This window comes from Grammomys surdaster, unplaced genomic scaffold, assembly GCF_004785775.1.
Source record: "Grammomys surdaster isolate TR1022 unplaced genomic scaffold, NIH_TR_1.0 126109, whole genome shotgun sequence".
Taxonomy (NCBI): domain Eukaryota; kingdom Metazoa; phylum Chordata; class Mammalia; order Rodentia; family Muridae; genus Grammomys; species Grammomys surdaster.
Window position 1 is genome coordinate 2,261,098 of NW_021620917.1, and position 8,111 is coordinate 2,269,208.

The 8,111-nt window shown below is 48.2% G+C and overlaps 1 protein-coding gene across 3 annotated transcripts in view; it reads left to right on the forward strand.

Moving 5' to 3' along the window:
* Window positions 1-6,085: 6,085 nt before the first annotated feature.
* Window positions 6,086-8,111, forward strand: part of Rnf216 (ring finger protein 216) — a 102,232-nt gene continuing 100,206 nt past the window's right edge. For 2 of the 3 annotated variants that reach the window (XM_028756068.1, XM_028756071.1), the window contains exon 1: window positions 6,113-6,231. The gene's annotated coding sequence lies outside the window, so the exon portion shown is untranslated. Of the gene's footprint in view, window positions 6,232-8,111 lie in introns of all 3 variants that reach the window. The other variant, XM_028756069.1, reaches the window with a different exon arrangement.

Sequence of the window (8,111 nt, forward strand, 5' to 3'; positions counted from 1 at the left end):
GAACAGCCCCAGAAGGTGTCAGTACCTGTAAGAGCATGGGTCAGGAGGATGAGCCCATCAGGCCCCATGTCCTTGGCTATGGTTTGGACTGTAAATGTGTCATAAGGCCCATGTGTTAAAGAGTTGGTTTCCAGGGTGGTGCTACTGAGATGCTGTATTAATTATTAATATTTTATACTCTGGTGTCACAATAACTTAAGAGGGGAACAATTTTTGTTGTTGTTGTTTTGTTTGTTTGTTTTTGTTTTTTTTCGAGACAGGGTTTCTCTGTGTAGCCCTGGCTGTCCTGGAACTCACTCTGTAGACCAGGCTAGCCTCGAACACAGAAATCCGCCTGCCTCTGCCTCCCAAGTGCTGGGATTAAAGGAGTGCGCCACCACTGCCCAGCGAGGGGAAGGAGTTTTAAAAGATATTATTTTCCTTTTATTCACATATATGTGTGTGTATGCCCATGTTCATGCAGGTGCCCACCGAGGCCACAAGAGGATGTCAATCCCCAAGAACAGGAGTTGCTGGTAGTTTGAGCCATCTGATGTGGGTGCCGGGAACCAAACTCGGGTCCTCTGCAAGAGCAGTCAACACTCTTAATGGCTGAGCCATCACTCCAGCCCCAGGAAGGGTCTGATGTACAATTTGAGGTACACTCCATGATGGAGGCATGGTAGTGTAGGAATTCGGTTAAACTTAAAACTTAACTGCCCCAGGACACATCCCAGGAGGGACACATTCCTTAGTTAGAGGAAACTTACTGGATTAACATTCAGAGGAAGAAGGGAAAAGCAGATTAACATTCCTCAGACCACAGGGGAGGGAACCCACCTGAGTGAGAGAAAGGCCCAGGTAGACACATCCCGCAGGATGGACCAATCCTTGCCACTTACAGACAAGGGAGGTCCTTGCCACCTCATTCCCCAAAGACCAATCAGTTTAAAAGCCACACTGTTCCACCAATCATAGTGTGCCTAGTCACTGTTTCTCTAGTCCACCCCTTAAACTGTATAAAAACTGTTCTTAGCTACAACTCGAGGTTCTTGCTTGCATGCAAGGGAACCCCAGTGCACTGTTTTTTTTTTTTTTAATCAATTCATCCATAAACCTCATGTTTTTGCAGCGAATTCCATCCGTGAGTGTTTCTGGGGGAGCTAGTCCTCTGGTTTTAGATCTTAGAGTCCAACAGTAGCTGGAGTAGGAGGTTCCTTTGAGTCCACAGTCAGTGAGCAAAGAGATAAACGCAGGCTCTCTCCTGGCTTTCTGCACTTTGTGCAGTCTACAAGGCTCTTTTCACTTCAATTAACCTAACATAGATGGTTCCATCTCCTGGGCGAGCCAAGAGGCTTGTCTCCTAGGTGATTCTAGATCTTGTCAGGTTGAAAATCAGCATAAACCTCACAGAGGTGGTGGAGCCGAGTTAGAGCTGTGTGGGTAGGTCTTTGAGGGCATGCCCCTGAGGGAGAGAGTAAGTGTTGCAAACAAGCCAAAGAAACTGATTTCTAAGTACTACCATTTTGTTTCTTAGGCCCCACTTAATCATAGGGAGAAACTAAATTCAAGATCCCAGATCCTATGGGAGCTGAGGACTTCCCTGTAGCCGCCTGCGGCCATGAATCCTCTGGGTTCACCTGAAAGGGGGGCTGGGAATGAAAGGGGGGACAGAGGGCGAGAAGAGATGAAGCCAAGACAAAGGTCTCTGTTCAAGGTTCAAGGCTTTAATGTTCAGCTCTCAATTTAAAGAGGGAGGCCCCACCAAAACTGGTTTAAGCTGGAGATGGTTGGGATAATCCATTCTTGGTGAAGACTGGAGATATCTCAAGGCAAGCCCAGGGGCAGTTCTGAGTTCTGTGCAGCCAAGGTGGGTAACTCTACCGAGATCCTATCACTTGGTCTGTCGTGGTAAACAAGGTCTCTCAGGCCTGCTCAAGGCCAGGGGAAGGACACTATTCCCTATAGCTGAACAGCTTCTGTTGTAAACAGTTGAGTCCAGCCATCTCAAGGACAATGTCTCCATCTTGCTGGCAGGATCAAACAAGTTCACGTTCCCAGGCCTAAGAAAGAGCACCTACCCCCTTTCTCCAAATGTTTTCTTAATTGTCTGTTAACTGGTAAAGAATATAGAAATTACTGTTATCTGAATCAAGGTGCATGAAATGTGTGTGTGTGTGTGTGTGTGTGTGTGTGTGCATGAGTGCACGTGTATGTATACTTCAAATTGCCCGTACGCCTTGATTAACTACTTGCAGCTGATTTGCTCCTTTACCCTCTTATCACTCTGAGCTCGGGACCAAACCCATTATGTCAAAGTACAATTGGATAGCACTGCAGTCTCCCCTTCCCCCAGCTTCTGGTTTGCTGTGTGTTCCCATTCTTTTAAAATATTGTACAGTCTCCCTTTGGGGACACAGTTCAGATCCAGACCTGGCTGCCCCTCTGTGTGCTCAGAAAATAAAGCTTTCATTTTTAAACTTCTATATCTGAAGTGAGTTTCCTTGGCCTCCACCCAGAACCAGACAGTAAGGACCCTATCTTTTACCTCTTCCTTTTTTGTTTCCTGGCCCTAAGGTGAGCAGTTTGCTCTGCCACCACTGTCATTTGGACCACCAATCAGAGAGCAAGGATATGATTGGCCTGATCTTGGATTGAAACCTGGAAAACTGAAAGCCTGTATTAACCTTTTTTCTTTATAAGCTGATTCTCTCAAGTATTTTGTCATATCAACAAAAAGCTGAATAATATACCTTTTGGGTGTTTGTTTGTTTGTTTGTTTGTTTTGTGCCTTTTGTTTGACTGGTTGGTTGACTTTTTTCAGACAGTCTCACTCTGTAACCCTGACTGGTCTAGAACTCCCAGTACAGACCAGGCTGGTCTTTTAACTTATGGTAATCCTCTTACTTCTGCTCCTGAACCCAGGTTCACAGGCATGTTGTTGTTTAACAGTTCCTTTCTAGATTGAAATAGTTTATCCTGCAGAAAATCTCCCTAAACAGAAAGGCAAATAATTCAAAAGAGCTTAAGAAGTCCCTGTAAGTGACCAGATTCATTAGGTCCTTCCCTGCCAGTGTAAGTGATGGAAGGGGACCAATGATGGAAGGGGATGTCCCAGCGGGCCCATGCTGAGGCATCTCTTCCCCCTGAGGGACCAGTTACACACTGGTATAGCAGAGAATAGAATTTATTCAGGGCATGGGGAGGGGAGCCAGGAGGGTAGTAGAGGCAGAGAGAGAGAGAGAGAGAGAGAGAGAGAGAGAGAGAGAGAGAGAGAGAGAGGAGAGAGCGAGAGAAGAGGGAAGGAGAGGAGAAGAGAGGAGAGGAGAGGAGAGGAGAGGAGAGGAGAGGAGAGGAGAGGAGAGGAGAGGAGAGGAGAGGAGAAGAGGAGTAGAGGCCGGCCATGACCACGTGGAGAGAGGGGGAAGGGAAGAGGGGAGGGGACAGAGAGAAGCTACAGGCAAGAGAGCAAGAGATCAAGAGAGCAAGAGGGTGAGAGAGAAGGAGGCAAGCAGCCCCTTTTATAATGGGCAGGCCTACCTGGCTGTTGCCAGATAACTGTGGAGGTGGATTTTAGACAGAATACTAACAGTAAGCAATAAAAGCTGAGAATTCCTCATAGAGAGGCAGAGACCAAGCAGCAAAGAAGAGTCTCAGATGAGCAAAGCTACAAATAAAGATTCTTGAGACCAGACCAGCTTCCTAGAAGAAACAGAAACCAACCAACCTGCCAGGAAGAGGTTTAGACCAATGGAGGCACCTGGAAAAGACACCCTCAAACCTAGTGACCTGCCTGCAGGCTGTGCAGTGTGCTTCAGGTCCCCAGTTTTGTGAGCTGTAGCCCATACTGGGATGGGCTTTGGTGATGCAGTTGTCTTTGAGTCATTTCTCCTCTTGTAAGTGACCCCCCCTCACCCACATTCCTGCAGGTAACCTAAATAAAATTCATTGGTTCACCAAGATGGACTTTGGTGGTATCTGTACTTTGGTCTGCCATAGGGTCCTTATTGGGGGGGGGGGGTAGACGTGTGGTGTTGTGTCTTTCCAGGAAAAGTTTTGTCACATAACATATGTGCCACCACACTTGGCTTCACCGCCTCTGTCTTATTGTGTTTTCTCAGAATCTCTCTCCCAGTTATGGTGGTATATGCCTACAACCTAGAAATCCCTGCACTTGGGAGAAAGTTGGAAGCCAGCCTGAGCTACATAGCTAGATGCTGTCAAAACAATAGCAATAAAAATGTAACAACTGAGTCGGGGCGGTGGTGGTGCATGCCTTTAATCCCAGCACTTGGGAGGCAGAGGCAGGCGGATCTCTGCAAGGGTAGCCTGGTCTACAGAGTGAGTTCCAGGACAGCCAGGGCTACACACACAGAGAAACCCTGTCTCAAAAAAACCAAAAAAAAAAAAAAAAAGAAAAAAAAACAACAAAAAAAGTAACAACTGGATCCTAGAAGCATGGCCATAGGCCCTGTTACCCTCCTCCTCACACCACTGTCGGCAAGCCTTCTCTTCGGGTATGGCCTGACTATGCAATCTAAAAGTTCATGTACTGAAACCTACTCCCCAGTTCTGTAAGCTATTGGTATTTGGAAATGGAGCTTTTGCGGTTCGTTCGATGAGGCCATGATGGTGGGGTTCTCACAATGACATTAGTGGCTTTATAAACAGGAAGAGACACCCAGGTAGCACACATACGCTCTTGGATAATGCAGTGCCTTCTGTTATTTTATGATTCAGTAAGGAGTTTCTCTTCTGATTCATACCACATGCTAGTCTTTGGACTTCCCAGTAAGATCACAAGGATGGCCTAAGCTATGTAGTGAGTTCAAGGCCACTCTAAATAACCTAGTGAGATCTTGTCTCAAAATTTAAATAAAAGTGAAGTGGACTAGAAACTTAACACAGTGGTTGACAGCTTGCCTAGCATGTGTGAGGCCCTAGGTTCAATCTCAGAAACACACACACATGCATACACACAAGCACATATAACACACAATACACACACAAGCACATACATTCACATACACAAGCACACATAACATACACAAGCACATCACACATTCATACAACATACAAAAGCACAGAGTACACAGATACACCATACACACACACACACACACACACACACAGTGCCTTAGGGTTTTGTTTTTGTTTTTTGTTGTTGTTGTTGTTGTTGTTTTTGATTTTTCGAGACAGGGTTTCTCTGTGTAGCCCTGGCTGTCTTGGAACTCACTCTGTAGATGAGGCTGGCCTCGAACTCAGAAATCTGCCTGCCTCTGCCTCCCAAGTGCTGGGATTAAAGGCGTGGGCCACCACTGCCCCGGCTGGGGTTTTTTTATTTAAAAAAGTTTTTTTTTGAGACAGGATTTCTCTGTGTAGCCCTGGCTATAATGAACTCACTCTGTAGATCAGGCTAGCCTTGAATTCATAGCTCCACCTGCCTCTGCCTCCCAAGTGCTGGGATTAAAGGTGTGGGCCACCACTGCCTAGCTGAAAATTTTTTAACTTCTATTTTTTACTTTGATTTTATGTATATGCGTGTTTTGCCTGCATGTATATTGGTGCACAACTTGCATGCTTGGTGCCCACAGAGACCAGAAGAGATTGTCGGGGATCTTATAGATCTGAAATTACAGACCATTGTGAGCTGCAATGAAGGTTCCATAAATTTAATCTGGGTCACTGCTCTTGACCACTGAGCCAGCCCTCCAATCTTGATTTAACAGAGCTTGAACTGAATTTAAGAATGCTTTATTCTTCACCAAATACCTTTGGAGGAGCGTTGGGTCATTTTACTTGTCTCACCCGGTACACAGCACCACCCCAAGAAGGGACAGATTAGTGGTTTATCGGTTGATCTCATGGCTAGCTGGCCTGGTGAGAATACAGTGACCATGGAGTTCAGCTGTTCTTTTGTCTTCCCGCAGCAAGGAGGAGTCAAGGCTCTGCAGTTGTGGCGCCTAGATGGAGGCCGGCTAGGCCCCCATCTCTATGGTCTCGCTCTCCAGGTCCCTCCTCCCCGGCCGTCCGCGTCCCTCTATGGTTCTTCCTGTCATTAGTCGGGAGGGGGCGCTGCGCGCAGGCGCGAGGTAGACGCGGCGGCGAGGCCGGAAGGAACGCAGTAGCGGCCTCGGCAGTGGCAGCGGCGGCAGCAGCGGGGAAGCTTTTCAAGCGGCTGCTTCAGGTGACTTGAGATTGAACTCCCGGGCGTCGAGCCGCGCTGGCGGAGCCGGGCTAGCTGCGTGGCGAGTACGTGCTGGGCGCGCGCGCGCGCGGTCTCCCGGGGCTGCGGGTCGAGCGAGGAGAGTGGCCTCCCGCCGGGGCGCCACTGGAGTGGGGGCGGGGGCTGAGGGGGGACGCGTTTGCGAGCCCCGGGGGTCCGGGGAACCGCGCAGGGGGTGTCGGGAGGGGAGCGACGCGGACGACCGCTGGCCTGCCGGCTCCCCTCCCGCCACTTAAGGAAGTTTCTCGGGCCGGCTTGCTGCACGGGGGGCGTCGAGCCGCTGAGAGACGGTTCGCTGGCGGCTAGCTCTGGTGGCCGCGCTCCCCACCGCGGCCTGGAGAAGCGGAAGAGGCGGCCGACTGTTGACTTTGAACTCCAGCCCGGGCCAGTTTGGGCCCCTTGGAGTCCCAGTTGACGCCTGTCATCCCAGTCAGAGCTCCGGAGCAAAGGAGGCTCGAAACTCCTGCGGTCGGGAGTCCCGGTGCGCGGTGGGGGAGAGCGCTCCCGTGGCGCGTGGCACCCTGGGTGAGCGGCAAGACCCACGCTCGAGTGGACAGGGGGCCCCTTGTGGGGCTCATCGATGATCCCAAACTCCCTGCCTCTCTAAAGGGTGCAGTGACCTGGGATCCTCTCCTCCGTTGGGTTAACTGTCTTAGAAGCCGTCTCCGCTGGGGGTTTGTCTTGGATTTTCTTTTCTTCCTTTTTTGTTTTTGTTTTTTTAAAAAAAGGAAGAATTTATCTGCATAGCTGAGGCTAGTCTGAAACCTGAAAAGTAGCCAAGGCTGGCCCAAGGGACTCAGGAATTTGGATTCCTTTGCCCTGGTATTGGCCACTATGTCCTGTCATTATGTTGTTATTGTTATTTTAAGATAGAGTCTAACTGTAGCCCTTGCTGGCCTAGAACTTAGATGTCTGCTTGCCTCTGCTTCCTGATTGTAGACATTAAAGGCATGTGTCACCTTGCTTGACATTTTTCTCCTACTCACCAGCTGCTCTACCCCTGAGTGCCACACATCCCCCTTGCTGGATTTTTGTTTGTTTGGTTTGATTTGGTTGTTTGGTTGAGACTAATGGATTTATTGGGTTTTCATACAGAGCAAGGGTAAAAGATTATGTATATGTGTGCTCCTGAAATATCTGCATCAGGGTCAAGTTTCACCCCCACCATGGATGGTGACCTTACGAAAGCTCTGCCTTTTGGAGCAGCGGTGTGGCACACGCCTTTAATCCCAGCTGAGGCAGGCAGACAGTTCGAGGCCAGCCTTGTCTACAGAGTGAGTTCAAAAGAATGAAAGCCCCACCTGCTTGTTATTTTAACATAAACAGAGAAGGGCTTGTCCCTGCCCTTGCTTGAAGGGAGGGAGGGACAGTATTTTCATGACTTTAGTTTATCCGAATTAAGAGATAGCTAAGCTTTGCGTTCTGTTTGTATCCAAATAGACTGGCTAGAGGGTAGAGAAGGATGGTGAACTTGAGGAAATGGCTGAGGCTCTTGAACCTGGTGTTTGGACACCTGTGAGCCTGTTGCACTAGCGACTTTAGACTTTTATCTAAAAAGGACAAGAGCACCTAGTAAAAAGCTCTTCAGGAGAAATCTAATAAAGTTGTGGCTCAGAGAGATTGAAAGCTTATGAAATCTGCTGAGTGTTTACTAACTACAGTGTGAGGTAGTGCTTTCTGTGTTTACTGTACTCTAGGCTTTGCCATATTCTAGATCCTTCCAGATATATGAATTCTCTCCCTTTTTTTTTTGTTTTGTTTTGGTTTTTTTAGAGACAGGGTTTCTCTGTGTAGCCCTGGCTGTCCTAAATTCTCATTTTGTTGTCACTTTATCTGTACAAAATTATCCTGTCTGTCTGTCTATCTATCTATCTATCTATCTATCTATCTATCTATCTATCTATCT